We start from the raw sequence: 20259 nt of genomic DNA, 5'->3' as shown, positions 1-20259 counted from the left end.
ACTGATGTCCCTTTCTCCAAAAATGTACTCAATGGGACCGTAATGTTGCAACCACACACAAGTTGACCTGCTGTGAGGAAAAAACGTGTTAGTACATTTCAAACATGAAAAAGGTCATTTTAAAATCAACATGAAAAACCAAAATTCCAAAAGTATCAAACACAAATAAATGCTTACCGAAGAGAGAAAATGTATCGTGCTCAGCACCCTCGTCCCGCCCTGTGGTGCAACTGATGTCCCTTTCTCCAAAAATGTACTCAATGGGACCGTAATGTTGCAACCACACACAAGTTGACCTGCTGTGAGGAAAAAACGTGTTAGTACATTTCAAACATGAAAAAGGTCATTTTAAAATCAACATGAAAAACCAAAATTCCAAAAGTATCAAACACAAATAAATGCTTACCGAAGAAGAGAAAATGTATCGTGCTCAGCACCCTCGTCCCGCCCTGTGGTGCAACTGATGTCCCTTTCTCCAAAAATGTACTCAATGGGACCGTAATGTTGCAACCACACACAAGTTGACCTGCTGTGAGGAAAAAACGTGTTAGTACATTTCAAACATGAAAAAGGTCATTTTAAAATCAACATGAAAAACCAAAATTCCAAAAGTATCAAACACAAATAAATGCTTACCGAAGAGAGAAAATGTATCGTGCTCAGCACCCTCGTCCCGCCCTGTGGTGCAACTGATGTCCCTTTCTCCAAAAATGTACTCAATGGGACCGTAATGTTGCAACCACACACAAGTTGACCTGCTGTGAGGAAAAAAACGTGTTAGTACATTTCAAACATGAAAAAGGTCATTTTAAAATCAACATGAAAAACCAAAATTCCAAAAGTATCAAACACAAATAAATGCTTACCGAAGAGAGAAAATGTATCGTGCTCAGCACCCTCGTCCCGCCCTGTGGTGCAACTGATGTCCCTTTCTCCAAAAATGTACTCAATGGGACCGTAATGTTGCAACCACACACAAGTTGACCTGCTGTGAGGAAAAAACGTGTTAGTACATTTCAAACATGAAAAAGGTCATTTTAAAATCAACATGAAAAACCAAAATTCCAAAAGTATCAAACACAAATAAATGCTTACCGAAGAGAGAAAATGTATCGTGCTCAGCACCCTCGTCCCGCCCTGTGGTGCAACTGATGTCCCTTTCTCCAAAAATGTACTCAATGGGACCGTAATGTTGCAACCACACACAAGTTGACCTGCTGTGAGGAAAAAACGTGTTAGTACATTTCAAACATGAAAAAGGTCATTTTAAAATCAACATGAAAAACCAAAATTCCAAAAGTATCAAACACAAATAAATGCTTACCGAAGAGAGAAAATGTATCGTGCTCAGCACCCTCGTCCCGCCCTGTGGTGCAACTGATGTCCCTTTCTCCAAAAATGTACTCAATGGGACCGTAATGTTGCAACCACACACAAGTTGACCTGCTGTGAGGAAAAAACGTGTTAGTACATTTCAAACATGAAAAAGGTCATTTTAAAATCAACATGAAAAACCAAAATTCCAAAAGTATCAAACACAAATAAATGCTTACCGAAGAGAGAAAATGTATCGTGCTCAGCACCCTCGTCCCGCCCTGTGGTGCAACTGATGTCCCTTTCTCCAAAAATGTACTCAATGGGACCGTAATGTTGCAACCACACACAAGTTGACCTGCTGTGAGGAAAAAACGTGTTAGTACATTTCAAACATGAAAAAGGTCATTTTAAAATCAACATGAAAAACCAAAATTCCAAAAGTATCAAACACAAATAAATGCTTACCGAAGAGAGAAAATGTATCGTGCTCAGCACCCTCGTCCCGCCCTGTGGTGCAACTGATGTCCCTTTCTCCAAAAATGTACTCAATGGGACCGTAATGTTGCAACCACACACAAGTTGACCTGCTGTGAGGAAAAAAACGTGTTAGTACATTTCAAACATGAAAAAGGTCATTTTAAAATCAACATGAAAAACCAAAATTCCAAAAGTATCAAACACAAATAAATGCTTACCGAAGAGAGAAAATGTATCGTGCTCAGCACCCTCGTCCCGCCCTGTGGTGCAACTGATGTCCCTTTCTCCAAAAATGTACTCAATGGGACCGTAATGTTGCAACCACACACAAGTTGACCTGCTGTGAGGAAAAAACGTGTTAGTACATTTCAAACATGAAAAAGGTCATTTTAAAATCAACATGAAAAACCAAAATTCCAAAAGTATCAAACACAAATAAATGCTTACCGAAGAGAGAAAATGTATCGTGCTCAGCACCCTCGTCCCGCCCTGTGGTGCAACTGATGTCCCTTTCTCCAAAAATGTACTCAATGGGACCGTAATGTTGCAACCACACACAAGTTGACCTGCTGTGAGGAAAAAACGTGTTAGTACATTTCAAACATGAAAAAGGTCATTTTAAAATCAACATGAAAAACCAAAATTCCAAAAGTATCAAACACAAATAAATGCTTACCGAAGAGAGAAAATGTATCGTGCTCAGCACCCTCGTCCCGCCCTGTGGTGCAACTGATGTCCCTTTCTCCAAAAATGTACTCAATGGGACCGTAATGTTGCAACCACACACAAGTTGACCTGCTGTGAGGAAAAAACGTGTTAGTACATTTCAAACATGAAAAAGGTCATTTTAAAATCAACATGAAAAACCAAAATTCCAAAAGTATCAAACACAAATAAATGCTTACCGATAGAGAGAAATGTATCGTGCTCAGCACCCTCGTCCCGCCCTGTGGTGCAACTGATGTCCCTTTCTCCAAAAATGTACTCAATGGGACCGTAATGTTGCAACCACACACAAGTTGACCTGCTGTGAGGAAAAAACGTGTTAGTACATTTCAAACATGAAAAAGGTCATTTTAAAATCAACATGAAAAACCAAAATTCCAAAAGTATCAAACACAAATAAATGCTTACCGAAGAGAGAAAATGTATCGTGCTCAGCACCCTCGTCCCGCCCTGTGGTGCAACTGATGTCCCTTTCTCCAAAAATGTACTCAATGGGACCGTAATGTTGCAACCACACACAAGTTGACCTGCTGTGAGGAAAAAACGTGTTAGTACATTTCAAACATGAAAAAGGTCATTTTAAAATCAACATGAAAAACCAAAATTCCAAAAGTATCAAACACAAATAAATGCTTACCGAAGAGAGAAAATGTATCGTGCTCAGCACCCTCGTCCCGCCCTGTGGTGCAACTGATGTCCCTTTCTCCAAAAATGTACTCAATGGGACCGTAATGTTGCAACCACACACAAGTTGACCTGCTGTGAGGAAAAAAACGTGTTAGTACATTTCAAACATGAAAAAGGTCATTTTAAAATCAACATGAAAAACCAAAATTCCAAAAGTATCAAACACAAATAAATGCTTACCGAAGAGAGAAAATGTATCGTGCTCAGCACCCTCGTCCCGCCCTGTGGTGCAACTGATGTCCCTTTCTCCAAAAATGTACTCAATGGGACCGTAATGTTGCAACCACACACAAGTTGACCTGCTGTGAGGAAAAAACGTGTTAGTACATTTCAAACATGAAAAAGGTCATTTTAAAATCAACATGAAAAACCAAAATTCCAAAAGTATCAAACACAAATAAATGCTTACCGAAGAGAGAAAATGTATCGTGCTCAGCACCCTCGTCCCGCCCTGTGGTGCAACTGATGTCCCTTTCTCCAAAAATGTACTCAATGGGACCGTAATGTTGCAACCACACACAAGTTGACCTGCTGTGAGGAAAAAACGTGTTAGTACATTTCAAACATGAAAAAGGTCATTTTAAAATCAACATGAAAAACCAAAATTCCAAAAGTATCAAACACAAATAAATGCTTACCGAAGAGAGAAAATGTATCGTGCTCAGCACCCTCGTCCCGCCCTGTGGTGCAACTGATGTCCCTTTCTCCAAAAATGTACTCAATGGGACCGTAATGTTGCAACCACACACAAGTTGACCTGCTGTGAGGAAAAAACGTGTTAGTACATTTCAAACATGAAAAAGGTCATTTTAAAATCAACATGAAAAACCAAAATTCCAAAAGTATCAAACACAAATAAATGCTTACCGAAGAGAGAAAATGTATCGTGCTCAGCACCCTCGTCCCGCCCTGTGGTGCAACTGATGTCCCTTTCTCCAAAAATGTACTCAATGGGACCGTAATGTTGCAACCACACACAAGTTGACCTGCTGTGAGGAAAAAACGTGTTAGTACATTTCAAACATGAAAAAGGTCATTTTAAAATCAACATGAAAAACCAAAATTCCAAAAGTATCAAACACAAATAAATGCTTACCGAAGAGAGAAAATGTATCGTGCTCAGCACCCTCGTCCCGCCCTGTGGTGCAACTGATGTCCCTTTCTCCAAAAATGTACTCAATGGGACCGTAATGTTGCAACCACACACAAGTTGACCTGCTGTGAGGAAAAAACGTGTTAGTACATTTCAAACATGAAAAAGGTCATTTTAAAATCAACATGAAAAACCAAAATTCCAAAAGTATCAAACACAAATAAATGCTTACCGATAGAAGGAAAATGTATCGTGCTCAGCACCCTCGTCCCGCCCTGTGGTGCAACTGATGTCCCTTTCTCCAAAAATGTACTCAATGGGACCGTAATGTTGCAACCACACACAAGTTGACCTGCTGTGAGGAAAAAACGTGTTAGTACATTTCAAACATGAAAAAGGTCATTTTAAAATCAACATGAAAAACCAAAATTCCAAAAGTATCAAACACAAATAAATGCTTACCGAAGAGAGAAAATGTATCGTGCTCAGCACCCTCGTCCCGCCCTGTGGTGCAACTGATGTCCCTTTCTCCAAAAATGTACTCAATGGGACCGTAATGTTGCAACCACACACAAGTTGACCTGCTGTGAGGAAAAAACGTGTTAGTACATTTCAAACATGAAAAAGGTCATTTTAAAATCAACATGAAAAACCAAAATTCCAAAAGTATCAAACACAAATAAATGCTTACCGAAGAGAGAAAATGTATCGTGCTCAGCACCCTCGTCCCGCCCTGTGGTGCAACTGATGTCCCTTTCTCCAAAAATGTACTCAATGGGACCGTAATGTTGCAACCACACACAAGTTGACCTGCTGTGAGGAAAAAACGTGTTAGTACATTTCAAACATGAAAAAGGTCATTTTAAAATCAACATGAAAAACCAAAATTCCAAAAGTATCAAACACAAATAAATGCTTACCGAAGAGAGAAAATGTATCGTGCTCAGCACCCTCGTCCCGCCCTGTGGTGCAACTGATGTCCCTTTCTCCAAAAATGTACTCAATGGGACCGTAATGTTGCAACCACACACAAGTTGACCTGCTGTGAGGAAAAAACGTGTTAGTACATTTCAAACATGAAAAAGGTCATTTTAAAATCAACATGAAAAACCAAAATTCCAAAAGTATCAAACACAAATAAATGCTTACCGAAGAGAGAAAATGTATCGTGCTCAGCACCCTCGTCCCGCCCTGTGGTGCAACTGATGTCCCTTTCTCCAAAAATGTACTCAATGGGACCGTAATGTTGCAACCACACACAAGTTGACCTGCTGTGAGGAAAAAACGTGTTAGTACATTTCAAACATGAAAAAGGTCATTTTAAAATCAACATGAAAAACCAAAATTCCAAAAGTATCAAACACAAATAAATGCTTACCGAAGAGAGAAAATGTATCGTGCTCAGCACCCTCGTCCCGCCCTGTGGTGCAACTGATGTCCCTTTCTCCAAAAATGTACTCAATGGGACCGTAATGTTGCAACCACACACAAGTTGACCTGCTGTGAGGAAAAAACGTGTTAGTACATTTCAAACATGAAAAAGGTCATTTTAAAATCAACATGAAAAACCAAAATTCCAAAAGTATCAAACACAAATAAATGCTTACCATAGAAAGGAAATGTATCGTGCTCAGCACCCTCGTCCCGCCCTGTGGTGCAACTGATGTCCCTTTCTCCAAAAATGTACTCAATGGGACCGTAATGTTGCAACCACACACAAGTTGACCTGCTGTGAGGAAAAAACGTGTTAGTACATTTCAAACATGAAAAAGGTCATTTTAAAATCAACATGAAAAACCAAAATTCCAAAAGTATCAAACACAAATAAATGCTTACCGAAGAGAGAAAATGTATCGTGCTCAGCACCCTCGTCCCGCCCTGTGGTGCAACTGATGTCCCTTTCTCCAAAAATGTACTCAATGGGACCGTAATGTTGCAACCACACACAAGTTGACCTGCTGTGAGGAAAAAACGTGTTAGTACATTTCAAACATGAAAAAGGTCATTTTAAAATCAACATGAAAAACCAAAATTCCAAAAGTATCAAACACAAATAAATGCTTACCGAAGAGAGAAAATGTATCGTGCTCAGCACCCTCGTCCCGCCCTGTGGTGCAACTGATGTCCCTTTCTCCAAAAATGTACTCAATGGGACCGTAATGTTGCAACCACACACAAGTTGACCTGCTGTGAGGAAAAAACGTGTTAGTACATTTCAAACATGAAAAAGGTCATTTTAAAATCAACATGAAAAACCAAAATTCCAAAAGTATCAAACACAAATAAATGCTTACCGAAGAGAGAAAATGTATCGTGCTCAGCACCCTCGTCCCGCCCTGTGGTGCAACTGATGTCCCTTTCTCCAAAAATGTACTCAATGGGACCGTAATGTTGCAACCACACACAAGTTGACCTGCTGTGAGGAAAAAACGTGTTAGTACATTTCAAACATGAAAAAGGTCATTTTAAAATCAACATGAAAAACCAAAATTCCAAAAGTATCAAACACAAATAAATGCTTACCGAAGAGAGAAAATGTATCGTGCTCAGCACCCTCGTCCCGCCCTGTGGTGCAACTGATGTCCCTTTCTCCAAAAATGTACTCAATGGGACCGTAATGTTGCAACCACACACAAGTTGACCTGCTGTGAGGAAAAAACGTGTTAGTACATTTCAAACATGAAAAAGGTCATTTTAAAATCAACATGAAAAACCAAAATTCCAAAAGTATCAAACACAAATAAATGCTTACCATAGAAAGGAAATGTATCGTGCTCAGCACCCTCGTCCCGCCCTGTGGTGCAACTGATGTCCCTTTCTCCAAAAATGTACTCAATGGGACCGTAATGTTGCAACCACACACAAGTTGACCTGCTGTGAGGAAAAAACGTGTTAGTACATTTCAAACATGAAAAAGGTCATTTTAAAATCAACATGAAAAACCAAAATTCCAAAAGTATCAAACACAAATAAATGCTTACCGAAGAGAGAAAATGTATCGTGCTCAGCACCCTCGTCCCGCCCTGTGGTGCAACTGATGTCCCTTTCTCCAAAAATGTACTCAATGGGACCGTAATGTTGCAACCACACACAAGTTGACCTGCTGTGAGGAAAAAACGTGTTAGTACATTTCAAACATGAAAAAGGTCATTTTAAAATCAACATGAAAAACCAAAATTCCAAAAGTATCAAACACAAATAAATGCTTACCGAAGAGAGAAAATGTATCGTGCTCAGCACCCTCGTCCCGCCCTGTGGTGCAACTGATGTCCCTTTCTCCAAAAATGTACTCAATGGGACCGTAATGTTGCAACCACACACAAGTTGACCTGCTGTGAGGAAAAAACGTGTTAGTACATTTCAAACATGAAAAAGGTCATTTTAAAATCAACATGAAAAACCAAAATTCCAAAAGTATCAAACACAAATAAATGCTTACCATAGAAAGGAAATGTATCGTGCTCAGCACCCTCGTCCCGCCCTGTGGTGCAACTGATGTCCCTTTCTCCAAAAATGTACTCAATGGGACCGTAATGTTGCAACCACACACAAGTTGACCTGCTGTGAGGAAAAAACGTGTTAGTACATTTCAAACATGAAAAAGGTCATTTTAAAGTCAACATGAAAAACCAAAATTCCAAAAGTATCAAACACAAATAAATGCTTACCGAAGAGAGAAAATGTATCGTGCTCAGCACCCTCGTCCCGCCCTGTGGTGCAACTGATGTCCCTTTCTCCAAAAATGTACTCAATGGGACCGTAATGTTGCAACCACACACAAGTTGACCTGCTGTGAGGAAAAAACGTGTTAGTACATTTCAAACATGAAAAAGGTCATTTTAAAATCAACATGAAAAACCAAAATTCCAAAAGTATCAAACACAAATAAATGCTTACCGAAGAGAGAAAATGTATCGTGCTCAGCACCCTCGTCCCGCCCTGTGGTGCAACTGATGTCCCTTTCTCCAAAAATGTACTCAATGGGACCGTAATGTTGCAACCACACACAAGTTGACCTGCTGTGAGGAAAAAACGTGTTAGTACATTTCAAACATGAAAAAGGTCATTTTAAAATCAACATGAAAAACCAAAATTCCAAAAGTATCAAACACAAATAAATGCTTACCGAAGAGAGAAAATGTATCGTGCTCAGCACCCTCGTCCCGCCCTGTGGTGCAACTGATGTCCCTTTCTCCAAAAATGTACTCAATGGGACCGTAATGTTGCAACCACACACAAGTTGACCTGCTGTGAGGAAAAAACGTGTTAGTACATTTCAAACATGAAAAAGGTCATTTTAAAATCAACATGAAAAACCAAAATTCCAAAAGTATCAAACACAAATAAATGCTTACCATAGAAAGGAAATGTATCGTGCTCAGCACCCTCGTCCCGCCCTGTGGTGCAACTGATGTCCCTTTCTCCAAAAATGTACTCAATGGGACCGTAATGTTGCAACCACACACAAGTTGACCTGCTGTGAGGAAAAAACGTGTTAGTACATTTCAAACATGAAAAAGGTCATTTTAAAATCAACATGAAAAACCAAAATTCCAAAAGTATCAAACACAAATAAATGCTTACCATAGAAAGGAAATGTATCGTGCTCAGCACCCTCGTCCCGCCCTGTGGTGCAACTGATGTCCCTTTCTCCAAAAATGTACTCAATGGGACCGTAATGTTGCAACCACACACAAGTTGACCTGCTGTGAGGAAAAAACGTGTTAGTACATTTCAAACATGAAAAAGGTCATTTTAAAATCAACATGAAAAACCAAAATTCCAAAAGTATCAAACACAAATAAATGCTTACCATAGAAAGGAAATGTATCGTGCTCAGCACCCTCCTCCCGCCCTGTGGTGCAACTGATGTCCCTTTCTCCAAAAATGTACTCAATGGGACCGTAATGTTGCAACCACACACAAGTTGACCTGCTGTGAGGAAAAAACGTGTTAGTACATTTCAAACATGAAAAAGGTCATTTTAAAATCAACATGAAAAACCAAAATTCCAAAAGTATCAAACACAAATAAATGCTTACCATAGAAAGGAAATGTATCGTGCTCAGCACCCTCGTCCCGCCCTGTGGTGCAACTGATGTCCCTTTCTCCAAAAATGTACTCAATGGGACCGTAATGTTGCAACCACACACAAGTTGACCTGCTGTGAGGAAAAAACGTGTTAGTACATTTCAAACATGAAAAAGGTCATTTTAAAATCAACATGAAAAACCAAAATTCCAAAACTATCAAACACAAATAAATGCTTACCGAAGAGAGAAAATGTATCGTGCTCAGCACCCTCCTCCCGCCCTGTGGTGCAACTGATGTCCCTTTCTCCAAAAATGTACTCAATGGGACCGTAATGTTGCAACCACACACAAGTTGACCTGCTGTGAGGAAAAAACGTGTTAGTACATTTCAAACGTGAAAAAGGTCATTTTAAAATCAACATGAAAAACCAAAATTCCAAAAGTAACAAACACAAAAAATCCTTACCATAGAAAGGAAATGTATCGTGCTAGGCACCCTCCTCCCGCCCTGTGTTGCAACTGATGTCCCTTTCTCCAAAAATGTACTCAATGGGACCGTAATGTTGCAACCACACACAAGTTGACCTGCTGTGAGGAAAAAACGTGTTAGTACATTTCAAACATGAAAAAGGTCATTTTAAAATCAACATGAAAAACCAAAATTCCAAAAGCATCAAACACAAATAAATGCTTACCGAAGAGAGAAAATGTATCGTGCTCAGCACCCTCCTCCCGCCCTGTGGTGCAACTGATGTCCCTTTCTCCAAAAATGTACTCAATGGGACCGTAATGTTGCAACCACACACAAGTTGACCTGCTGTGAGGAAAAAACGTGTTAGTACATTTCAAACGTGAAAAAGGTCATTTTAAAATCAACATGAAAAACCAAAATTCCAAATGTATCAAACACAAAAAAATCCTTACCATAGAAAGGAAATGTATCGTGCTAGGCACCCTCCTCCCGCCCTGTGGTGCAACTGATGTCCCTTTCTCCAAAAATGTACTCAATGGGACCGTAATGTTGCAACCACACACAAGTTGACCTGCTGTGAGGAAAAAACGTGTTAGTACATTTCATACATGAAAAAGGTCATTTTAAAATCAACACGAAAAACCAAAATTCCAAAAGTATCAAACACAAAAAAATGCTTCCCGAAGAGAGAAAATGTATCGTGCTCAGCACCCTCCTCCCGCCCTGTGGTGCAACTGATGTCCATTTCTCCAAAAATGTACTCAATGAGACCGTAATGTTGCAACCACACACAAGTTGACCTGCTGTGAGGAAAAAACGTGTTAGTACATTTCAAACATGAAAAAGGTCATTTTAAAATCAACATGAAAAACCAAAATTCCAAAAGCATCAAACACAATTAAAGTCTTACCGAAGAGAGAAAATGTATCGTGCTCAGCACCCTCCTCCCGCCCTGTGGTGCAACTGATGTCCCTTTCTTCAAAAATGTACTCAATGGGACCGTAATGTTGCAACCACACACAAGTTGACCTGCTGTGAGGAAAAAACGTGTTACTACATTTCAAACATGAAAAAGGTCATTTTAAAATCAGCATGAAAAACCAAAATTCCAAAAGTATCGAACACAAATAAATGCTTACCGAAGAGAGAAAATGTATCGTGCTCAGCACCCTCCTCCCGCCCTGTGGTGCAACTGATGTCCCTTTCTCCAAAAATGTACTCAATGGGACCGTAATGTTGCAACCACACACAAGTTGACCTGCTGTGAGGAAAAAACGTGTTAGTACACTTCAAACGTGGAAAAGGTCATTTTAAAATCAACATGAAAAACCAAAATTCCAAAAGCATCAAACACAAATAAATGCTTACCGAAGAGTTAAAATGTATCGTGCTCAGCACCCTCCTCCCGCCCTGTGGTGCAACTGATGTCCCTTTCTCCAAAAATGTACTCAATGGGACCGTAATGTTGCAACCACACACAAGTTGACCTGCTGTGAGGAAAAAACGTGTTAGTACATTTCAAACATGAAAAAGGTCATTCTAAAATAAACATGAAAAACCAAAATTCCAAAAGTATCAAACACAAATAAATGCTTACCGAAGAGAGAAAATGTATCGTGCTCAGCACCCTCCTCCCGCCCTGTGGTGCAACTGATGTCCCTTTCTCCAAAAATGTACTCAATGGGACCGTAATGTTGCAACCACACACAAGTTGACCTGCTGTGAGGAGAAAACGTGTTAGTACATTTCAAACATGAAAAAGGTCATTTTAAAATCAACATGAAAAACCAAAATTCCAAAAGTATCAAACACAAATAAATGCTTACCGAAGAGAGAAAATGTATCGTGCTCAGCACCCTCGTCCCGCCCTGTGGTGCAACTGATGTCCCTTTCTCCAAAAATGTACTCAATGGGACCGTAATGTTGCAACCACACACAAGTTGACCTGCTGTGAGGAAAAAACGTGTTAGTACATTTCAAACATGAAAAAGGTCATTTTAAAATCAACATGAAAAACCAAAATTCCAAAAGTATCAAACACAAATAAATGCTTACCGAAGAGAGAAAATGTATCGTGCTCAGCACCCTCGTCCCGCCCTGTGGTGCAACTGATGTCCCTTTCTCCAAAAATGTACTCAATGGGACCGTAATGTTGCAACCACACACAAGTTGACCTGCTGTGAGGAAAAAACGTGTTAGTACATTTCAAACATGAAAAAGGTCATTTTAAAATCAACATGAAAAACCAAAATTCCAAAAGTATCAAACACAAATAAATGCTTACCGAAGAGAGAAAATGTATCGTGCTCAGCACCCTCGTCCCGCCCTGTGGTGCAACTGATGTCCCTTTCTCCAAAAATGTACTCAATGGGACCGTAATGTTGCAACCACACACAAGTTGACCTGCTGTGAGGAAAAAACGTGTTAGTACATTTCAAACATGAAAAAGGTCATTTTAAAATCAACATGAAAAACCAAAATTCCAAAAGTATCAAACACAAATAAATGCTTACCATAGAAAGGAAATGTATCGTGCTCAGCACCCTCGTCCCGCCCTGTGGTGCAACTGATGTCCCTTTCTCCAAAAATGTACTCAATGGGACCGTAATGTTGCAACCACACACAAGTTGACCTGCTGTGAGGAAAAAACGTGTTAGTACATTTCAAACATGAAAAAGGTCATTTTAAAATCAACATGAAAAACCAAAATTCCAAAAGTATCAAACACAAATAAATGCTTACCATAGAAAGGAAATGTATCGTGCTCAGCACCCTCGTCCCGCCCTGTGGTGCAACTGATGTCCCTTTCTCCAAAAATGTACTCAATGGGACCGTAATGTTGCAACCACACACAAGTTGACCTGCTGTGAGGAAAAAACGTGTTAGTACATTTCAAACATGAAAAAGGTCATTTTAAAATCAACATGAAAAACCAAAATTCCAAAAGTATCAAACACAAATAAATGCTTACCATAGAAAGGAAATGTATCGTGCTCAGCACCCTCCTCCCGCCCTGTGGTGCAACTGATGTCCCTTTCTCCAAAAATGTACTCAATGGGACCGTAATGTTGCAACCACACACAAGTTGACCTGCTGTGAGGAAAAAACGTGTTAGTACATTTCAAACATGAAAAAGGTCATTTTAAAATCAACATGAAAAACCAAAATTCCAAAAGTATCAAACACAAATAAATGCTTACCATAGAAAGGAAATGTATCGTGCTCAGCACCCTCGTCCCGCCCTGTGGTGCAACTGATGTCCCTTTCTCCAAAAATGTACTCAATGGGACCGTAATGTTGCAACCACACACAAGTTGACCTGCTGTGAGGAAAAAACGTGTTAGTACATTTCAAACATGAAAAAGGTCATTTTAAAATCAACATGAAAAACCAAAATTCCAAAAGTATCAAACACAAATAAATGCTTACCGAAGAGAGAAAATGTATCGTGCTCAGCACCCTCCTCCCGCCCTGTGGTGCAACTGATGTCCCTTTCTCCAAAAATGTACTCAATGGGACCGTAATGTTGCAACCACACACAAGTTGACCTGCTGTGAGGAAAAAACGTGTTAGTACATTTCAAACGTGAAAAAGGTCATTTTAAAATCAACATGAAAAACCAAAATTCCAAAAGTAACAAACACAAAAAATCCTTACCATAGAAAGGAAATGTATCGTGCTAGGCACCCTCCTCCCGCCCTGTGTTGCAACTGATGTCCCTTTCTCCAAAAATGTACTCAATGGGACCGTAATGTTGCAACCACACACAAGTTGACCTGCTGTGAGGAAAAAACGTGTTAGTACATTTCAAACATGAAAAAGGTCATTTTAAAATCAACATGAAAAACCAAAATTCCAAAAGCATCAAACACAAATAAATGCTTACCGAAGAGAGAAAATGTATCGTGCTCAGCACCCTCCTCCCGCCCTGTGGTGCAACTGATGTCCCTTTCTCCAAAAATGTACTCAATGGGACCGTAATGTTGCAACCACACACAAGTTGACCTGCTGTGAGGAAAAAACGTGTTAGTACATTTCAAACGTGAAAAAGGTCATTTTAAAATCAACATGAAAAACCAAAATTCCAAATGTATCAAACACAAAAAAATCCTTACCATAGAAAGGAAATGTATCGTGCTAGGCACCCTCCTCCCGCCCTGTGGTGCAACTGATGTCCCTTTCTCCAAAAATGTACTCAATGGGACCGTAATGTTGCAACCACACACAAGTTGACCTGCTGTGAGGAAAAAACGTGTTAGTACATTTCATACATGAAAAAGGTCATTTTAAAATCAACACGAAAAACCAAAATTCCAAAAGTATCAAACACAAAAAAATGCTTCCCGAAGAGAGAAAATGTATCGTGCTCAGCACCCTCCTCCCGCCCTGTGGTGCAACTGATGTCCATTTCTCCAAAAATGTACTCAATGAGACCGTAATGTTGCAACCACACACAAGTTGACCTGCTGTGAGGAAAAAACGTGTTAGTACATTTCAAACATGAAAAAGGTCATTTTAAAATCAACATGAAAAACCAAAATTCCAAAAGCATCAAACACAATTAAAGTCTTACCGAAGAGAGAAAATGTATCGTGCTCAGCACCCTCCTCCCGCCCTGTGGTGCAACTGATGTCCCTTTCTTCAAAAATGTACTCAATGGGACCGTAATGTTGCAACCACACACAAGTTGACCTGCTGTGAGGAAAAAACGTGTTACTACATTTCAAACATGAAAAAGGTCATTTTAAAATCAGCATGAAAAACCAAAATTCCAAAAGTATCGAACACAAATAAATGCTTACCGAAGAGAGAAAATGTATCGTGCTCAGCACCCTCCTCCCGCCCTGTGGTGCAACTGATGTCCCTTTCTCCAAAAATGTACTCAATGGGACCGTAATGTTGCAACCACACACAAGTTGACCTGCTGTGAGGAAAAAACGTGTTAGTACACTTCAAACGTGGAAAAGGTCATTTTAAAATCAACATGAAAAACCAAAATTCCAAAAGCATCAAACACAAATAAATGCTTACCGAAGAGTTAAAATGTATCGTGCTCAGCACCCTCCTCCCGCCCTGTGGTGCAACTGATGTCCCTTTCTCCAAAAATGTACTCAATGGGACCGTAATGTTGCAACCACACACAAGTTGACCTGCTGTGAGGAAAAAACGTGTTAGTACATTTCAAACATGAAAAAGGTCATTCTAAAATAAACATGAAAAACCAAAATTCCAAAAGTATCAAACACAAATAAATGCTTACCGAAGAGAGAAAATGTATCGTGCTCAGCACCCTCCTCCCGCCCTGTGGTGCAACTGATGTCCCTTTCTCCAAAAATGTACTCAATGGGACCGTAATGTTGCAACCACACACAAGTTGACCTGCTGTGAGGAGAAAACGTGTTAGTACATTTCAAACATGAAAAAGGTCATTTTAAAATCAACATGAAAAACCAAAATTCGAAAAGTATCAAACACAAATAAATGCTTACAGAAGAGAGAAAATGTATCGTGCTCAGCACCCTCCTCCCGCCCTGTGGTGCAACGGATGTCCCTTTCTCCAAAAATGTACTCAATGGGACCGTAATGTTGCAACCACACACAAGTTAACCTGCTGTGAGGAAAAAACGTGTTAGTACATTTCAAACGTGGAAAAGGTCATTTTAAAATCAACATGAAAAACCAAAATTCCAAAAGTATCAAACACAAAAAATCCTTACCATAGAAAGGAAATGTATCGTGCTAGGCACACTCCTCCCGCCCTGTGTTGCAACTGATGTCCCTTTCTCCAAAAATGTACTCAATGGGACCGTAATGTTGCAACCACACACAAGTTGACCCGCTGCGAGGAAAAAACGTGTTAGTACATTTCAAACATGAAAAAGGTCATTTTAAAATCAACATGAAAAACCAAAATTCCAAAAGTTTCAAACACAAATAAATGCTTACCGAAGAGAGAAAATGTATCGTGCTCGGCACCCTCCTCCCGCCCTGTGGTGCAACTGATGTCCCTTTCTCCATAAATGAACTCAACGGGACCGGAATATTGCAACAACACACAAGTTGACCTGCTGTGAGGAAAAAACGTGTTAGTACATTTCAAACATGAAAAAGGTCATTTTAAAATCAACATGAAAAACCAAAATTCCAAAAGCATCAAACACAAATAAATGCTTACCGAAGAGAGAAAATGTATCGTGCTCAGCAGCCTCCTCCCGCCCTGTGGTGCAACTCATGTCCCTTTCTCCAAAAATGTACTCAATGGGACTGTAATGTTGCAACCACACACAAGTTGACCTGCTGTTAGGAAAAAACGTGTTAGTACATTTCAAACATGAAAAAGGTCATTTTAAAATCAACATGAAAAACCAAAATTCCAAAAGTATCAAACACAAATAAATGCTTACCGAAGAGAGAAAATGTATCGTGCTCAGCACCCTCCTCCCGCCCTGTGGTGCAACTGATGTCCCTTTCTCCAAAAATGTACTCAATGGACCGTAATATTGCAACCACACACAAGTTGACCTGCTGTGAGGAAAAAACGTGTTAGTACATTTCAATCATGAATAAGATCATTTTAAAATCAACATGAAAAACCAAAATTCCAAAAGCATCAAACACAAATAAATGCTTACCGAAGAGAGAAAATGTATGGTGCTCGGCAGCCTCCTCCCGCCCTGTGGTGCAACTGATGTCCCTTTCTCCAAAAATGTACTCAATATGACCGTAATGTTGCAACCACACACAAGTTGACCTGCTGTGAGGAAAAAACGTGTTAGTACATTTCAAACATGAAAAAGGTCATTTTAAAATCAACATGAAAAACCAAAACTCCAAAAGCATCAAACACAAATAAATGCTTACAGAAGAGAGAAAATGTATCGTGCTCTGCACCCTCCTCCCGCCCTGTGGTGCAACTGATGTCCCTTTCTCCAAAAATGTACTCAATGGGACCGTAATGTTGCAACCACACACAAGTTGACCTGCTGTGAGTAAAAAACGTGTTAGTACATTTCAAACATGAAAAAGGTTATTTTAAAATCAACATGAAATACCAAAATTCCAAAAGCATCAAACACAAATAAATGCTTACCGAAGAGAGAAAATGTATCGTGCTCAGCACCCTCCTCCCGCCCTGTGGTGCAACTGATGCCCCTTTCTCCAAAAATGTACTCAATGGGACCGTAATGTTGCAACCACACACAAGTTGACCTGCTGTGAGGAAACAAACGTGTTAGTACATTGCAAACATGAAAAAGGTCATTTTAAAATCAACATGAAAAACCAAAATTCCAAAAGCATCAAACACAAATAAATGCTTACCGAAGAGAGAAAATGTATCGTGCTCAGCAGCCTCCTCCCGCCCTGTGGTGTAACTGATGTCCCTTTCTCCAAAAATGTACTCAATGGGACCGTAATGTTGCAACCACACACAAGTTGACCTGCTGTGAGGAAAAATCGTGTTAGTACATTTCAAACATGAAAAAGGTCATTTTAAAATCAACATGAAAAACCAAAATTCCAAAAGCATCAAACACAAATAAATGCTTACCGAAGAGAGAAAATGTATCGTGCTCAGCACCCTCCTCCCGCCCTGTTGTGCAACTGATGTCCCTTTCTCCAAAAATGTACTCAATGGGACTGTAATGTTGCAACCACACACAAGTTGACCTGCTGTGAGGAAAAAACGTGTTAGTACATTTCAAACGTGAAAAAGGTCATTTTAAAATCAACATGAAAAACCAAAATTCCAAATGTATCAAACACAAAAAAATCCTTACCATAGAAAGGAAATGTATCGTGCTAGGCACCCTCCTCCCGCCCTGTGGTGCAACTGATGTCCCTTTCTCCAAAAATGTACTCAATGGGACCGTAATGTTGCAACCACACACAAGTTGACCGGCTGTGAGGAAAAAACGTGTTAGTACATTTCATACATGAAAAAGGTCATTTTAAAATCAACACGAAAAACCAAAATTCCAAAAGTATCAAACACAAAAAAATGCTTCCCGAAGAGAGAAAATGTATCGTGCTCAGCACCCTCCTCCCGCCCTGTGGTGCAACTGATGTCCATTTCTCCAAAAATGTACTCAATGAGACCGTAATGTTGCAACCACACACAAGTTGACCTGCTGTGAGGAAAAAACGTGTTAGTACATTTCAAACATGAAAAAGGTCATTTTAAAATCAACATGAAAAACCAAAATTCCAAAAGCATCAAACACAATTAAAGTCTTACCGAAGAGAGAAAATGTATCGTGCTCAGCACCCTCCTCCCGCCCTGTGGTGCAACTGATGTCCCTTTCTTCAAAAATGTACTCAATGGGACCGTAATGTTGCAACCACACACAAGTTGACCTGCTGTGAGGAAAAAACGTGTTACTACATTTCAAACATGAAAAAGGTCATTTTAAAATCAGCATGAAAAACCAAAATTCCAAAAGTATCGAACACAAATAAATGCTTACCGAAGAGAGAAAATGTATCGTGCTCAGCACCCTCCTCCCGCCCTGTGGTGCAACTGATGTCCCTTTCTCCAAAAATGTACTCAATGGGACCGTAATGTTGCAACCACACACAAGTTGACCTGCTGTGAGGAAAAAACGTGTTAGTACACTTCAAACGTGGAAAAGGTCATTTTAAAATCATTATGAAAAACCAAAATTCCAAAAGCATCAAACACAAATAAATGCTTACCGAAGAGTTAAAATGTATCGTGCTCAGCACCCTCCTCCCGCCCTGTGGTGCAACTGATGTCCCTTTCTCCAAAAATGTACTCAATGGGACCGTAATGTTGCAACCACACACAAGTTGACCTGCTGTGAGGAAAAAACGTGTTAGTACATTTCAAACATGAAAAAGGTCATTCTAAAATAAACATGAAAAACCAAAATTCCAAAAGTATCAAACACAAATAAATGCTTACCGAAGAGAGGAAATGTATCGTGCTCAGCACATTCGTCCCGCCCTGTGGTGCAACTGATGTCCCTTTCTCCAAAAATGTACTCAATGGGACCGTAATGTTGCAACCACACACAAGTTGACCTGCTGTGAGGAGAAAACGTGTTAGTACATTTCAAACATGAAAAAGGTCATTTTAAAATCAACATGAAAAACCAAAATTCGAAAAGTATCAAACACAAATAAATGCTTACAGAAGAGAGAAAATGTATCGTGCTCAGCACCCTCCTCCCGCCCTGTGGTGCAACGGATGTCCCTTTCTCCAAAAATGTACTCAATGGGACCGTAATGTTGCAACCACACACAAGTTAACCTGCTGTGAGGAAAAAACGTGTTAGTACATTTCAAACGTGGAAAAGGTCATTTTAAAATCAACATGAAAAACCAAAATTCCAAAAGTATCAAACACAAAAAATCCTTACCATAGAAAGGAAATGTATCGTGCTAGGCACACTCCTCCCGCCCTGTGTTGCAACTGATGTCCCTTTCTCCAAAAATGTACTCAATGGGACCGTAATGTTGCAACCACACACAAGTTGACCCGCTGTGAGGAAAAAACGTGTTAGTACATTTCAAACATGAAAAAGGTCATTTTAAAATCAACATGAAAAACCAAAATTCCAAAAGTTTCAAACACAAATAAATGCTTACCGAAGAGAGAAAATGTATCGTGCTCGGCACCCTCCTCCCGCCCTGTGGTGCAACTGATGTCCCTTTCTCCATAAATGAACTCAACGGGACCGGAATATTGCAACAACACACAAGTTGACCTGCTGTGAGGAAAAAACGTGTTAGTACATTTCAAACATGAAAAAGGTCATTTTAAAATCAACATGAAAAACCAAAATTCCAAAAGCATCAAACACAAATAAATGCTTACCGAAGAGAGAAAATGTATCGTGCTGAGCAGCCTCCTCCCGCCCTGTGGTGCAACTCATGTCCCTTTCTCCAAAAATGTACTCAATGGGACTGTAATGTTGCAACCACACACAAGTTGACCTGCTGTTAGGAAAAAACGTGTTAGTACATTTCAAACATGAAAAAGGTCATTTTAAAATCAACATGAAAAACCAAAATTCCAAAAGTATCAAACACAAATAAATGCTTACCGAAGAGAGAAAATGTATCGTGCTCAGCACCCTCCTCCCGCCCTGTGGTGCAACTGATGTCCCTTTCTCCAAAAATGTACTCAATGGACCGTAATATTGCAACCACACACAAGTTGACCTGCTGTGAGGAAAAAACGTGTTAGTACATTTCAAACATGAATAAGATCATTTTAAAATCAACATGAAAAACCAAAATTCCAAAAGCATCAAACACAAATAAATGCTTACCGAAGAGAGAAAATGTATCGTGCTCGGCAGCCTCCTCCCGCCCTGTGGTGCAACTGATGTCCCTTTCTCCAAAAATGTACTCAATATGACCGTAATGTTGCAACCACACACAAGTTGACCTGCTGTGAGGAAAAAACGTGTTAGTACATTTCAAACATG

This window comes from Schistocerca serialis, chromosome 10, assembly GCF_023864345.2.
Source record: "Schistocerca serialis cubense isolate TAMUIC-IGC-003099 chromosome 10, iqSchSeri2.2, whole genome shotgun sequence".
Taxonomy (NCBI): Eukaryota; Metazoa; Arthropoda; class Insecta; order Orthoptera; family Acrididae; genus Schistocerca; species Schistocerca serialis.
This window is presented reverse-complemented; position numbering follows the sequence as displayed.